This window comes from Strix aluco, chromosome 14 (assembly GCF_031877795.1).
Source record: "Strix aluco isolate bStrAlu1 chromosome 14, bStrAlu1.hap1, whole genome shotgun sequence".
Lineage (NCBI taxonomy): Eukaryota > Metazoa > Chordata > Aves > Strigiformes > Strigidae > Strix > Strix aluco.
In genome coordinates this window covers 6,297,174-6,311,910 of record NC_133944.1, presented here as the reverse complement: position 1 = coordinate 6,311,910, position 14,737 = coordinate 6,297,174, and the positions used below count along the sequence as shown (strand labels likewise).

General features: G+C 39.8%; 1 long non-coding RNA gene across 1 annotated transcript in view; it reads right to left on the bottom strand.

Moving 5' to 3' along the window:
* Positions 1-9,621, bottom strand: part of LOC141930005 (uncharacterized) — a 34,559-nt gene extending 24,938 nt beyond the window's left edge. The window contains exon 1 of the long non-coding RNA XR_012625167.1: positions 9,499-9,621. This is a non-coding gene — a long non-coding RNA (uncharacterized LOC141930005). The remainder of the gene's footprint in view (positions 1-9,498) is intronic.
* Positions 9,622-14,737: the final 5,116 nt, after the last annotated feature.

The window sequence follows — 14,737 nt, the reverse complement described above, 5'->3', positions numbered from 1 at the left end:
CCGTGCCTTTTTACGTATCAAATATAAAACACCTCCGTTAACATACAGACATGGGTGTCTGTCGGGGTCCTAGAACATACATGACTTCAACAGGTAGCAGTCAGCCATTAATATATAATGGTGATGGGCTGTGCTTTTGCTTTAAGAGTTTAACCCTGAGGTCTTCCAGAGGCAGAACTTAACACATTGCCTAAGACCACAAGATAAACCAGTGGCAAGCTTGAGCTAGCAATCTGGGTGGAGGATCTCCCCCCTCCACCCAAGCCTGACTCACTGCAGCTCCCTGCAGTCGAAATATGAAGGGGCAAGATCTCTGTTGGTGGTTGATGCAAGCAATCAGTTTGGCTGCCTTTGGGAAGTGCTGAAATAGGAGATCTTAGTGGGGACACTGAAGTTGGCAGCACTGAAGTTCCACATCATGTCTTCTGTCCACCAGAAACTAGGGTGGGATGTAGTAGATTTGACTGATGCTCTCTGTGCAGCTGCACTGACTCCCAAACAGTGCAAGGGAGAGGAAGCTAAACTGGCTTAAAACATCTCTCCTTCCTCCTGATTCCAAGAGCTGCATCACTCAGGTACGTCACTGCAATGCCCAGCTATTGCACATGTGTCCAGTCCCTACATATACCCTGCTATGAGCCCTGCTGCATTAACTTAACTAACATAAACCCTCCTGGATTCTTTATGTGCTGTAATGGGTTTGGAAAAGGTGAAGGGAAGAGGGTATTTTTCTGCAAACAGAATTTTTCGTAAGAGGTGTAGTCACCTTTTGCTATTACAAATACAAGAGCAATAACAATATATACAGGCCTGAGCAATAATGGAGATTCTGGCAGATATTTTTTCCCTGTCATAAGCACACTGGGCCTAAGGCAAGGTTTTCCTCTATTTAATAAAGAAAATGGAAAGGTAGGGAGAAAAATAAAATTAAAAAAACCTGCATTGCCTCTCAAATTACACAAACTGCTAAATATTTAGGGCATTCTTTCCCACAAACATTTCAAATAGATGAGAAAGAAGTTTGTCTTCCTGACAGTTCACATCCTCTTGTGGGCCAGACTCATTCCTCTGGAAGCTCACTGAAGTCAATGATACAGCAGCAGGGATGACAGATGAAGCTCCACATTTTAGTGGTACCTATCTACCATTCATACAAATCACCTCAAGATTAAGATGCAAGTGAAGACGCTAAAGGTTCAGGTTGAGGAGACAACTAAGACAGCAGAAACAGTCTAAAATCTGTGGCAAATGTGTGTGTTTAATTCCACTCTCAGTCTCTTGGCTAGAAGGGAAGGGCTTGAACGATGTAACAGTAACTAACATTGTTTTTCAATATCTGCTTAGCATGACATGTATTCTTCCTGTTTGGTGTTTTTTACCCACCCCCCCACCCCCCCCCCAGTTGTAGTGAATTTCCATCATGTACTCTCATTGCATGGCTGGTTATCTTCATTGTAAAGAACAAAGTGACAAGTGCTTACAAGTGACTAGTAATGGGTCACCCTGCAAACAGCTCCTAGTTTCACAAATCATCAGTTCAAAATACTTAACTTCTTTCAAAACACCAAGAAAACTTCTCTGGCCTTTTAAACTGGAAACAGCAAATCTGATTGCAGTCACAGGCCTCAACCGATCTGAGTTTATTAGCAATTGAATTAGAATTCACCTCAAGTCCAAATGAAAATCAGTGAACAGTCATTAGATCGAGGAAAAATGAAAGCAAAGAAGACAAGAAGCCATAGCTGTAATCATCCATCCAAAATTAACTTATCAGCTATCAAGCAAGTAACTGCTACGTTAAAAGCTTTTTCACGTTAGGCCACTTGTTCTTCATAATAATTAAAATACAATGCTTTAATAAAACAACTTCATTTATATTCTGATAGTCAAGCTGGCACTTAACTTGATTTGGGGCTGTTCTCAATTAAGAACTGTTTATGGTCTCCAAAATCCCTTCTTGGATGCTTCTGAGGTTCTGCACCAGAAAGAGGAGGGGAAACTGGCAAATCATAATAGAGATGTGAGAACTGTGCTGGGGGAAAAAAAAGCAAAAACCCCCTGGAATCTGGATTCTGAACTCAACCAAAGCCAAGCTGCACTGAAATGTAAAAGCTTGGCCAACTTCCTAAATTCTAGTATCATGATTTTCATTTACAGTACTTATTTTGCAGCACGTATTAATTTCACATTGGGTAAAACACTATTTTTGAGACAAATTTTCAATTTGCAAGGTTTTCACCTGCCATTTCCCAGTCCTATCTACCACACCGAGCAGTCCACATCCAACCCAGTGGGAGCTGGATCCCCAAGTCACACAGCTGCCCTTTGACAACCCTATCTCCTCTGACAGCATTTTCACAGACATATTAGTACAGTGAGGATGAGCACGTTCTGTGTCACGCTGGCCTCCCATCACCCAATTTGTGTCTGCAGCTGGAGGCTGCCTCGATGTCTAACAACGTCGCTGAAGCAGAGCAGCGGGCAGTACACACCCTCTTATATCACCCTCCTCTGACTGCTTTGCAACAGGGAAAAGGTGAGGACATGACAAAGCAGCAGCAACTGTTCTTCCTTACTTCAAAAGACAATACCATGCCACTAATAATCCTTCACACTTAAGTTTCTGCTAGCTTTATAAACAGTAATTAAAGATGCCTTCTGGGGTACATGCAAAGGAAACATAATTTTCATTCTCCACAAGGACCACATTTTCTTTAGTGACTTTTCATTAAAGGAGCCAACCTTGAGCACAAAAGGCTTAATTTTGAGGGGGACAAGCAGCTACAGGTCATATTGTATAACCTTCTAACAGTGTCTGCTAACATCACCTAAAAGTTAAAATCTGGTATTTTCAGCAGAAAGCCTTCATTTCAGAAACTTTCTTCATACTGCTAATCAGTAATTTTGAAAGAGGGGCAAGATTCATACAGCAAAGCATTGTGAAATCTGTTAATCATTTTTACATATACATATGAAGAAAACCCCTTGCTTAATCCCCTGACATCTCATTGAGTAAACCTGCCAGGGATGAACTAAACCAGCATTCTCAGATTCACTATGTGGGCTGTTCATCTGCTTGTGCTTCTGCTCTTATTTTTAATCTTCGAACTGGCCAAGGCTTTTACCACTCACCATTTACCTTCTCCAAAAATTAAGCCTTCTCTGAGCACTAGTTGGAAGTGAAAACTGGTGACAGTTACAGCCCTACCCACTCAGAAAACCCTGTGCAACCTGGGTGAGCCCAGAGACGCCAAGTCACTGCTCTGTCTAATTACAAACCCGAGGCAGATTAACCTTTGATGACTAAATTAATCTTCTAAATAAAATGAATATGCATCAGCCTGCAAATTAGGATTAAATGCTTAGCAGAATCTTTATGTGATCAAGCAGGTTTTGTGGTGCAGATGTTAACCATTAACATGAAGCAATAAAATCGTTCTTTTTTCTTATAATAACACCTAACAATTCTAAAGCCACCTTTCATCTGAGAATCTCAAAGGGTTTCATAAACATAAGTAATTAACCCTCTCAGCATCTGAGACAAGAGCATAATAATATCCCCATCCAACAGCTGAAGAAACAGAGGCATAGCAATGTCCTAGATCACGTGCCTCGGACTGTGTGTAATGTGGATGTTATATGCTTTGAAGAATAAGAAAAGACCAGGTTTGCACTGGCTTCACCCCTTCTCTCACGTACGCTTCTGCTAGGACTGGCAGGGTGGCTTGTCCGTAAGGCTGAAGCACCACCACGCACGCACCTCCCTGTCCCAGAAATGCTCACGGTGGCTCTATGCAGCCCTTAGGGTCAGGCATCGCCTTCCGCCAGCCACCGAAACACAAGACACATGGGCGCTGCTTCACCTCACCCCAGGTTACCTGCCACTGGAGCAGGAACGTTTGTCTGCACCAGGACGTCTTTTTACTATAAAAAGCAATGGGACTTGTCTCATACTGACCAAATAAAAACAAATATTGCACTTTCTAATCTACTACTTCTGAAATAAATCATTCCAGGGGTGGGGTGAATCTTTTCTGGAGAAAAAAACGTTTCTTCTTGATTTTTCCCATGGGCATTGGGAACTACCAGTCCCTTAAAGTATCTGTTCCTCGCACCTACCAGTTGCAACAATCTAGGCACAAAGAAACCCAGATGATGGCAATCCCACTTCTTTTTGACTGCTGGTGGAGCAGTTGCCCCTGCAGTGTGATTCCTATGTCTACATGGAGTAAAATGCTTGCATGGAAGGCTACCACTTCCATCCAGATCCTGACACTGACACGGGAAGAGATGGGGCCGTGGTTCTTCCAGGACCTCCCAGAAGCTCAAATAGTTTCAGAGAATCAAGGAAACCTCTGCTGAGGTCCACTTTCTGTGCTCCTTCTTCAAATGGGGTATTCGTTTCCAAGTGGCTGATAATGAGGAATTTAGACAAACGTACACATCATGACTTTTCAGCCTTATTACCCCTGATTTTAATTTCATTAGTTTCAAACTTTATGCATTTGATTATTATCAACCTGTAGAATTAAGTTTTAATTTGATCTATTTGAATCAAAAATAATGTAAGAGTATTAGTGAGCTAGGGATAGGCAATGTGAGAATTCATATTCATGATAATCCAATTTGTTGACATGTTTTGTTGTCCAATCATAGCAGCTTCTCCTAGTATGTGAGTTTTTCTTTTGATGTAAACTAATCTGACAGTGTAAAGTGTCCGTTACTGCAAATGTAATTTTATTTGCTTAAAAGGGAACTGGATAAGTTCTTAAGGTCAGTTTAGTTATTTTAGAATATTGACATCACATATATAATTTTGGCATATAAGTGACTTCCACAGTACTGGAAGTTAGCCATTTAAAAGCATTTGTTGTTTTCATACAATGACTGCTAAAATCCGTGGAAAAATTCCAAGGACTTCAATAAGCTTTGGATTGGACACATTATTACTATGAATGTAATTCTTGATACCTCTCATAACATCCCAGGCCATGTGAGAAACTTAAGAAAAGCAATTAACATTCCTCCATCGACTTTTGTATTTACATTTTAAATTTACCATTTAAGACTTTAATTCTCCATAAAACTGCTTAAATATACATAACTTCAGTGTTATTTAAATGTTTTATGATCTCCTTGAAATGATCAGCTAATTAAAATCACTTACCTAATGTAGTACCTTAAATTTACCTCCCTTTATTTGGAAGGAATTGGATTTAATGTGCAGGTTTTGTTCATTTTCTTTCTCAGAAAATCTTAATTTGGAAGGAAAATCATGATTATATGGTAGGGAGGAGGATGTCTTCTAGGCTGCAAACTTAAACTAGCGGTAATCATTAGCTACCATGTATGACACAGCATATATAATTAAGAAATAAATTTATTATGGAAACTTGGAATTATCAATTAAAAAGTAGTCAGTGCAGTCCCACAAGGTCCGATATGATTACCTATGTTATCCGGGCTGTCACTTCCAATGCTGGTTTGAATCTCAAAGACCTCTGAGGGGTGCTCCGTGTGTCAAGTTAAATAAGTGAGACAGCCTTAGTGGAAAAATGCAGATACAAGCAGTGCAAACACAACTCTTCTAGAGGAGAATAAAGATGTCAGCTTCAACCTGAATATTACTGGCAAACTGTTCTTCCTTCCTACTGGACTTCTGAATGGACTGACAGGACCATTCAATTTGTGGCTGTACCACAGTCTGCTTGATGGGTTAGGGGGGGCAGAACCTCGGGGGCGTTAAAGGACACTCTAGCCTGTTACTTTTTTTTCCTTACTTATTACCTTTGCAGACTTTGATTTTTCCTTCTTCAGAGATTCCTCAAGTTTAAGGCCAGAAGAGACAGTTAAATTATCTAGTCTGACCTTGTATGTATGCCAGGTCATTAAGCTACACTCACTGACCCATCCTCTCTGAATTCTTCTCCTTTTCTCTAAGCTCCTCATCATAACACTGATCTACAAATGTGTCTCAATTATGAGGCAGTAAACCAGTGTGGAAAAAAAACCCCACATAGCTCCTCCCACCAGCCTTTCTCACAAAAACTCCAACTCCAGCAAAATGATTCTGTTGCTCACTCCGAAATGGAATTAAAAACTTGGCATCCTCTCATGAATCAGATTTTGTTTCTTGTGCTGAATGTCTCACATCTCTATTGCTCTGGGCTCTAGCTTGGACTAGAAATAAAATGAATAGAAAATGTCACCTCATCGTATTTTTGACCTGATTGGGGTAGATGGATCTTAGATACTTTACATTCATCTATGGAGGCTGGGTACACCTATTTATGAATTCAGATACAAACTGAATGAAGTTAAAACATAAGTTGTTCATCCACAGGCTCAAAATCCTAATTTTTTCTAGCACTATATAACTTCTTCAAACCAGTATACATCAAGAAACCTAACATAGTCTTCACAACTCCAGTACCTGCCTACGCAGTAAGAATTCTGACATTTATCAGAAACAGGAAAAAGAAAATAACAGTCCAAAACTCATGATAGTGTTATTTAGGATACAATTTGAAGACTGCCTCTTGGCTCTGAATTAAAGACTACTGTAGACACACGAACACTGACAGACAGTGATTGTCTCCTCTTTTAAAACTATGCTGACAGCATCAACCATTGTTCAATTTGGTCTCAGGGAGTGTCAGTAAGAGTGAAATACTGCTCACCTTACTGCATCATGCAAAATATAGCATCTCTGTGTTTCCCTGGATTCACCCCACGAGCGCTCCAAAACGTGCACAACAAAACCACATGAAACTCAGATGATTTCAGATCACGTTACAAAGTCAAAACACAGAACAGATTCACAGAAAGATTTGCTAAGGTTCACCAACCTCTTGAGTGAACCTGGGCCCAGTTCCAAGCAAATCTGGATTGATTAATGTTTTCTTTAAATCAACATCACCTGATGTTCTTTGCTACTGATGTGAATCTCAGCTTTTTCTTTTCTCTTTGGAATTTCGGATCGGTTTAAGTACAGAGCTGAAAATAGCACATGGAATGCACATCCATCTACATACTAACTGAAGGGCATGTGTCACTGTTTCCTGCAACACAATGAAATATTGCAAAACCAGCATCCCACCAGCCTCATCAGTATTTTGCACTATTATTAACTTTTTGGTGAGAGTGAGGGGTAGTGCTTTTTTCAAACTGTTCATTCATTTAAGAACCTGGCAGTAAAGGAGCTCTTTCTACATTTCAAACACGGGACCAGATCGAGATATACTCAGCTATACAAGGAATGGAACACCTCTCTAATGGACCCCTGAAATCAATGGAACTACTTATGGAGTAATATACCATTACCCATTGTGAGTAAGAGCTACTGTAAATAAGCTTTGGAAACTATATTCCAGCTACAGTTGCACTTGGTGGTTTGTAATATTCCAGCACTTGCTAAATATAAATAAATGAAATAAAGTGGGAGATAGTGATACTCTGATTTCTGTTAGCACTGACTGTACATTTGTTCCAAGTGTCTGAGCAATCAGAACACTACATAAATACCTTGCCATGCCTGTGGGATCCCATGCTAAGTTATAATCCATCACTGAAGCAGGCAGCCACTCTTGAAGACATGCTAAAGCATTTCTGAGGTTCAATGTAATTCATTGCTACACTCTCTGGTTGCATGTTTATTTCCTCTAGCAGGAAGAAGTGGCTACACGCGGAGCAGTTGTGCGCTGGAAATTTCACTTAAGATTTGCGTCATATTAAACAATTATTGACCAAAGGCTCAGTAATTTATCAGTTGATTTATCTTCTCCTTTCTATAAGAATTCTTTGTCAATAACCTTTACGTTCAGGAACTCTACCTTGACACATAGCTTATCTGTATTTATATCTTTATTTGAAAACTGCACAGATTTTCAGGATTGAGTCAGGTAAAACCATTCAGACAAACAAGAAGAATCTGTCCCACCATGTCCTCACTACACACACATAAGAGTATGCATTATGTGTGTATAAAAAACCCCTGCTTATCACATAGTTGCTTTATTTATTTTCTTCGGTTCTGACTCCCGGTTTCAGACAAACAAAAAACTGAGGAAAATGTTAAAGAACTGCCAAAGTTTCTGTTGGAATAGAAAAGGAACAGGAATATTGTAAGATAGATTGTTCCCTCAATTTCTTCTGGCCAATTTGTAGTCCCAGCAGATTTGCACAAACTTTGAACAAGCACAGAGGCCTGGCAGTGTGGACATGAGCTGAACTCCTCTCGCCTTGTGAAATTCAACCACTGTGACTTCATAGGCAGCTTTGGCAAAATACAGAGAAGATCAGCCCAAAACAAAAAGAGATTTTAAACCGACCGGATTCTTAAGGAGAATTTTTGTCAGCAACTGAAAAAGTCCCCAGCATTTCATCAGGGAACTTTCTAGCAGTTTAATTTTTCACTTATATGTTTGTACTGCACTGAAGTCCATCCCCCGTGTCCTGAGTTCCTGCTTTTTCCTTTTACTACCAATTTAGACATCGGTGTCCACTAATGATCTAAAAAAAGGAATCTTTAATGTTCAGACTGTATATATGCCACTGAGTCCTGAGAGCCTAACATATGTCAGAGGCATGAAATGATGACCATGAAAGGGAACTCTACATCTGTGTTTGCTTAGCCAAAGAACTGCAGGGCTGACCTGTGGACTGATGTGGCTGTTTAATACGGTCTCTGCAAACCGTTCAATAACATCAGAACTGCTGTTTAATCCTCTTACCAGTACCATTGACATTATTTCATGTTCTACTAATTCCAAGCCATCTGCAGAAATACTTGCCTCTCTGGCAAACCAATAGAGAGGGCCAAATTTTTTTAAAGGATGCAGCTATAATCTTCCATGTATAATTTCAGAATGAGATTCTTTTTTTTTTGTGGGAACATTTTTGCATAATCTTGTAGTCTGAGTCTCACCTCACTTTTACTTTTTCAAGTCAGGAGTAAAGGTAATGCAAGGTGAGGATCAGAGCCCAAAGCTCCATGAAATTGAATTTTCTGAAACAAAATATCCCAGTATATTTTGAGATGATAACTCCAAAGGTGTTCAGATGCAAAAACCTCAATTATTTGGCTTTTGGAAGAATAAAAAATGTATATAAAATAGAAAAAAAAAAAAAAAAAGGTAGGATGTGAGAAGCTTCAGAGGTATCTATAGTTCTACTTTGCAACTTCTTAACCAGTTTTTGCAATGTTCTCCCCTTTCATTTGGATTTCCTATTGAGAGTTTGTTGCAATCATATAAATGGACACAACCAGGTTTTTCACATGATTCCCAATTCAGTGTCTAACATTACAAAACCCACTTAAAATTACTGAAAAAGAAAGAAGAAAATGTTTTGTTAACAAAACCAATCTCTCTTAATGATTTTCCTATGCATTTCCAGAGAGTCACAAAGAGTGCTAGACCTCGAAGGGGAAGGATTCAAGGGAGAACTTTCTGGCTTTGGAACGAACTAATGTTTTTGATGCTGTACAATCATTCTTACCTCTCTTTGCAACCTTTGGGGAGTCACAATCCATCCAGGAGAATCAATTATTGAATTTAACAGTAAGAGCCTTGTGCTACCATTCCTGTCATGTCACTGTCTTCTGTTGGAGAACACAAGTGGTTCTGAAACTAAAGCAGACACATAGTGTGAATGAACTACAAAAAAACAGAGTATTTCAAAATCTGGAAGACTGGTTAACACCAATGTCCTGCTCAGAGTATTACACACCACAGAAATTGGTTGAGGAAAGAATGTTTCTATATACAATACACCCAGGCTCCCACTATCACTTAATCCCTCTTCCATCTATGCCAAATTCCAGCTGCAGTCCGTGTGCGCCTCCAAAGAACCAGAGCTAATAGCAAAGTAACAGTCATATCTGTTGGCTCCTTCTCCAGCATTTCACAACAGATATCATATGATTAGGTGTTAAGTGGGACTATTTGCACTTTTGCTTATAGCACATATAATTATCTAATTCTGTATAATGCCAAAATGACTGTTTAAGTAGCAGCTGCACAAAACAGAGATACTGGTTGGACAGCACAGAAAATACAATCTTAAATAAAACCAGCACAGTAAGAAATACACACATACGCATACCCATATATGTACTTATTTATATACCTATACCTTCAGGACTATCCAACCTGGAATGTTTTTACAAAAAGATCATGTCAATGGTTCTTAAACAGGACTCTCTTCTTGCCTATGAAAGTTTTGCCAGTGGCAGGCCCAGAGTCCTTACAATACAAATCGTGGTTTGACAGATCCTTAAAACGTAATGGATGAAACCCTTGGAGTTCATGATCTCATCCACCAGTTGCTGGTGTTTGTCACGGAGCAGACTGGCACTAGATGGCTCTGTCAGTGTTTTAGGTGAGGTGGCGTAGCCCGTATTTTGCACTGAGTTTGCCAATGCTTTAAAGCTCTGACTGCAAAGAACCTTATGGGCAGCACAGTGGGAGAGATGGGTGTAGACAAACTGCATACAGCCACCCTCTGTAGAGTTCCTCCTGGGAAACTGAGTAACTCTTCTTGCCATAAAAATATGGAGGAAGGTACACTTAACTTACTTTTATTATTTTTCAGAGGAGATGCATCTTAATTTCATGGCACAGTAACAGAGCTTCCATGAGCTTTGATTAAAGTAATCACAAAGTATCAAGATTAATTAGAAATGCTCTTATACTTTAAAATACATCCTTCTAAGCATATGGGTAAGGTGGTGGCAGTGATAAGAGTCTGCCACAGAGGTGCTCTATAGAGGTCAAAAGGAGATCACCATTTGTTTAATTTAAATAAATCAATTTGTTAAACGAGGAGCTGCTGAGATTATACAGTTAGAGGGTGGACAGCAAAGAAAGATAATTATTTTTGTTTGCATAAATCATTTTCTTATTACTTGTGGATCAAGGTGGTATTGTTTGGGTTCAAAAAAGGATGGCAAAAAAAGATAAGTATATCAATTTGCTGATCAGGGTTACATGGGATTTTGCTGCTGGGGCTGGAGAAGGGAAAGAAGATCATTATTTTTATTTAAATAAATCAATTTGTTGTGATCAGGGATCACATGGGGTTCTGCTGTTTGCAAGGGAAGCATAGGAAATTCTCCTTATGGATAGTTAGTTGTTGAACAACTGTTCAGGCATTGCTCTATCAAATGGAGAAAGGACAAAAAAAAGCTTCAAGACCACAAAGCTGGATTTCTATCTCTTTCTTTTGAAAGATGCTGTCTGGCATCTTGTATTGGTCTCCAATTTGAGTTAAAACAATAGCTGTTACACTTTTAACACACTGAATCAGGATTACATATATGCATGTGTGTGTTTGTGTATACAAACCATGTATGCAGATAGATAGATAGATAGATAGATAGATAGATAGATAGATAGCAGCTAATAGGGCATGATCCTGCAAAAACCCTTGTACATTGAGGCAGTGCCTGCTGCAACTACTGGAAAAACTGTGATTGCCTTCCCAGGACGTAGGATCAGTCCTCCAGTGGGGAATATTCACTGAAATCAATGGCCATTCTGTGCACATATACTTTAAGGGCCTGATATTTGTTGCTTCTTTTCTGAGGCAATTAATGAAGCTCTGTGTGTAATTTTAAAGGCCCTTCATGAACTAACTGGAAATCTACAGCACTGAACATCAGTGAACTCATATCCAAAACTAATAGCTTCAGTATCACTGCCAAAAATTGACTAAGCGCTCTTTGTGCCTGCAAATGGGGTTCTGTAGGCAGTATCCTTCTATCTGCCTTCAAGGGATAATCTCCTCTTACAAATAAAACAATTGTTTCATTTGCTCATTGCAATGGTTGAATGAGGCTGCAGAAATGAATCTCGCTGGGTTTGAATGTTCCCAAGTCAATCAAGTAAGGATTTGGGGAGTGGGGTTGCTTTCAATTAACATGTATTGCTATTTGCAAAACTAGTTTAAAAAATGTATTTTCACAGGTTTGGATGCGACTCATGCAAACTAATAAGCAAACCATTCCTCTCACTATACCAAATTAAAAGATGGCTTAAATATAGTTTAAAAGTGAAAGATCCGTATCTGCAGGATCAAGGTGTCCCATATATTACCTTGGAGTAAAAAGAAGGAATAATCTAGTTAGCTTTTTAACAAATGAAACAATGTTTAAGTAATTGCAGAAAATAGTGGGCCCCAACCACCCCTTGGATGCTTTCAGTCAATGGCATAGTCCAGGGGATGAATTTGCGTTTGTAACAATAATGATAAATCTAACTAAACATCTTTATTTTTACAGTACGTTAAAGAAGCATTTTTATTTAGTGCAGTTATATATCTCCACATTATTTTGAAGTATGCTTCTTTATTGCTTTTATGTCTTCAGAATTGCCTGAGGAAAGCATCCTTTTCTCCCTGTGTTTCATTGTTGTTACCCTTGTAGAGTATAACATGCACAAACTTGATTATGATTAATTGAGGGCTCTGGCAAATTATGTTTTTATTCCTTTCCATCTAAGTCTTCCATCTGCTCATGGGAAAAAAAAAAAAAAAAAGGAAATTTTACATTTATAAGGACACTTAGGGCTTCCTGGGTAAATCATCAGAACAACTTGTTCAGCAGTAATGGCTACAAGTGAAGAAAGTCTGCCTTCACTCTTACATCATCAACACGTTAACGCATCACCATCCTACAAGGCTGAGAGACAGTGGTAACTGGTCAAACTGCATTAGATTCAAAATCTTGCTGCAGAGCTGGAATTTCAAACTGAATCAAACCAGTTTAGAATATTGCTCAATTAGATCCTACCACCAAAGAACCACTTAAAGCAGTTACGTACTAAGTCTGTAAATATAAACACCTGTGTCCTTCGGCATAATGCATGTAACATCAGGCATGCTATTTATAAGAGGCTCTGTTGAAGTTCTTACCCAAGGTGATGCAGCTGCATATACCAGCCCATTAAGCCTGGTGTACCACATCAGATAAGGCCCTTCCTTCAGGGTTTATGATTCAGTATAAATGCTTGCCATCCCCTGGAAACTGGCAAATGAGGTTGAACTTGGCAGTCTGGGGTTTTCTTAATAGGATGAATGACAGAAGCAAGAAGTCATGTTTAACTTGTATGAATGCGAGGAGGAAAAGGCAGGGCTTTCTCATTTAAAGACAGCCTTGTTCTCCAGCCTTGTTAGTGCATAGCACAGAGTGGTGCCTTTGGCTGATGAGAAAGCAAAATTATTGAGGAATTTGTCCCTCTGAGACCACAGAGTTGAAATAACAAAACCTCAAACAATTTTAGCAACCAGAACGCAGATACAATTGGTCTTTAAAAGGCTGGTCTGGACAGCTGGTGGCATAGGGACAGGGGCTGTGAATTTATGACAAGGTCAACATCAGTGGCATTTTTCTTGCCACTTGAGCCAATGAAGTGAATTGAGTCATTGGCCTTGGCCCAGGCCCCTATGGATATCACTCCAAATGACTAACACCACACCACTCTTCTTGAACCACCACTGAAGAAGACCAGTTAAATCTGAAGTGAACTGTGGAGCACTGGTATGATCTGTTACTGTAAATCAGCTGTAAAGGTGGTGACTCCAGCAGGAGGGATAATAATCATCACCAAAGGCAAGGGTAAGTGTGGGTCTAATTGCCTGTAAAGATGAATCTGATGACTAGCAGGGAAGTTACTGCAGTGTTCCTGCACACAGGTGGACAGAGTTGAGGCTGACTGTCAAAAACCAAGGAGTCCATGGTTCAACTGAACAAAACTAGATTTAAAGCTAGATACAGAAGCTACATATCCTCTGCCAAAGTTTGCAAAAGATCCTTGTCAAAGATGTTCTGACAGCCATGCTGTAAAACCTCTCAGCAGCAGACTAAAGATTAAATTCTCTGGTAACCTCACAGTAGATGAAGAAACCACTTTCTGTAAGAGACATGGTTTGCATAGAAAAAACAATTCTGTGGAAAAGGCAATATGGATCACGAGTCCTCCATGGCAGAGTGAACAAAGTACAGAACAACAGATGAATGCCACATGGCTGGTAATAAGAGTCACTACCCGTACTATAGGAAAAAGCAGTCACTTCTTAGCAAGGAAGGGTGTTCTATTAATCAAGTCCAAAATGGTTTTATTCCCACTTGAGCCTCCCTCGATGTTGGTCAAGTCACTTCAGCATTCTGGTTTCCAGGCTCACAAAATAGAGAGGCTGCATTTACCCACCACTGCCCAGGGATCTTAGTAAGAATGATTCACCAGAGTAAACTTTTCCAGTGATATGTATCGCCGTTTCCTGCTGCAGTGAGACAGCTGGACTAGAAGCAAGGGGTGTCTGATGACTTCACCCCTCCAATAAGCAGTCCCTTACACCTCCAGGCCCAAATAGGACATATCACATAGATCTGGTGAGTAAAGTCATCTGGTGACAAAGCTACTAGAATGTCATCAGAAACCCCTGGAAACGTTGTCCCAGCTTGCTGTGGGGACTACTACAACATAAGCGTCCTGCTGCAGTCCTCCTCCCCTCCCTTTGCTCACACATCATGTACACACAAGGGCACAAGAGTTAATTCAGTCTTCCAGTCTTCTGTGGAAAGCTCTGCATGAAGCCTCTTTAATTGGGCTTTGTGTGAGTGTGTGAATCTCATCCTGATACTTTCAGGGTACTCTGGGAAACATTAGAATGGCAGCATGGCAGAAATGGAAAATGCATTATCATTCATTGGCAGCAAATAATTTATTTGATATCCGCC